This window comes from Osmia lignaria, unplaced genomic scaffold (assembly GCF_051020975.1).
Source record: "Osmia lignaria lignaria isolate PbOS001 unplaced genomic scaffold, iyOsmLign1 scaffold0006, whole genome shotgun sequence".
NCBI lineage: Eukaryota > Metazoa > Arthropoda > Insecta > Hymenoptera > Megachilidae > Osmia > Osmia lignaria.
The window spans coordinates 317,501-319,620 of record NW_027478163.1 but is presented as its reverse complement, the minus strand read 5'-3'; positions in this window follow the sequence as shown (position 1 = coordinate 319,620).

Below are 2,120 nucleotides of genomic sequence, written 5' to 3'. Positions count from 1 at the left end.
TAATAGGCCGCCAATTTTCTGCTTTATCCAAATCCTGTCCCGGTTTGGGGATTAAAGTAGTACGATTCTTTTTCCAGGTTTCAGGGTAGTGATTTGTGAGGCATATAATATTATATAATATAGTCAGCAATTCTGGAATTCCAAGAGTTTGTAGGTGGAATTTTTCAATCCCATCAAGACCAGCTGCTGATTTTTTGTTGATTTTAGCTATTCGCTTTTTAACTTCATCGACCGTTATTGGAGGAAAGAACCTTGTTAAGGATACACTAGGTATTGTGTCTAACTCAGGTAATGATATAGCTTTAGTGTCTTCCCAGATGTTAGTATATAACTTTTTTACATCATTAGCTGCAGGTGGCGATTTTGGAGGATTAATAAATGATTGATCGTTATTAATAACCATATCTACTAATTTTTTTGGGCAGTTTTTATACAACTCCTGACATCTTGCATAATTATATCTTTTTATATGGTTTCTTTTCGTCTTTTTGTGTTTATTGTTTTTTTGCTGTTTTTTATCACTATTCCTGTTATTATTCCTGTTATCTGTTACTCGTTCACCCGATGATTCTATTTCGGCTTTTACTAAGAATTGCGTTAAAGAATTTTCAATGAATCTATTTAATTCATTTGGTAAGTTTTCTATATTATTTTTATTTTTTCTCCATAGGTCTTTTAGCATATTATGTATGTTTTTTACTGTATCAGGCATTTCAAAATCCATATCAATAATATTATCTATTTCATTTTCTAGGGCTATAGATCAATCTCTTTCATCGTGTATCGCTTCTCGCTCAGTTCCGTCGTCAGTTTCCTGAATTCTTATTGACTGAATATTGTTATTATTAAGGTTATCTGAGGCATCTAAGAGCTCTTCACTAGAGGGGCTATCAAATTCGATGCCTTGTATATTAGCTTCCGATTCCAGTGGGACAGCTGAAACTGAGTCCAATTCTGACCTAGAGGCCTTCCGTAAGTCTTTCCTTTTATCACTAATTTGTTTCAGCGTTTTATTTTGTATGAATCTTTTAATTTCAACATTCGGGTACTTAAAGTTACAAAAACGGGCATCTAATGCCTTTAATAATTCGGTCTCTTCATGAGTCCAGATCTGACGATTCGAGCGATTATTTCCTTGTACTCTATTCCTTGGTATACTTTCTATCTGCCTCTTAGTGTTTCGTATGTTTGGATGTGCATGTCTCTCGTGGGTGGCTAAGCCTCTTTTGGTATCGAAACTAGAGGTACATCCTTCGCATTGGAATGCTTTAGGGTCGTTATCAATATTACGCGGTCCTTTGCATCTATAATAATGACAAAACCATCCATGTAACTTTTTAAATTCCTGTTTACAGCGTTGACAGCACCACGATATATTCCGCTCTAAATGATGATCTTTCATATGTTCATCTAATTTGTTCGGAGACTCAAATGCGAACCGCATACTTCTCTCAGAGCATATGGGACACAGTATTCCTCCTTCTGCGAAAGGTACCTCTATTATAATTGTTTGACTCTCATTGTCCGTAGTCCAAGCTATATCGTCATCAATGGTCCCCTCATAAGCGGCTGCTACCGCCACGGAGCTGCCGGGACCAAGTAGCTCCGCGTCCGAGGCATTATTATTATCTTGATTCAGGTCCATAATTGTGTGTATAATAATGTGTATATCGATTTAATTATATAAACGTGTCCAAAATCATTAACCATAGGAGTAGCCAGTCGTCATACATATATATATACATGAGTAATGTATATATATAGAATCTGTCTTACGTGAAATCACGCATATATTTTCCTAAAGGGTGTTCCTATATTCACAAGTAGGTAACTTGTTTCGGAGAACCGATAATAAGTTTGGAATATTCCGATGTTCCTCATCTTCCTGAAGCGTATGCTTCAGTAGTTGTCGCTGCATTCCATTTAGCCATGATTCCGGTTCGCAAGATTTGCGCATATCCTGCGAACCGCAATCATGTTACCGGCGGGTACCACGAGGAGGTAGGTAATGCAACTTGGACGGGAGAGGCTGAAGGGCCGAAGGCCTATGTTACGCGTCACCGTCCCTGTAACTTCAACTCTCAAAGAAGAGTCATAGTTACTCCCGCAAGTACCTCTCT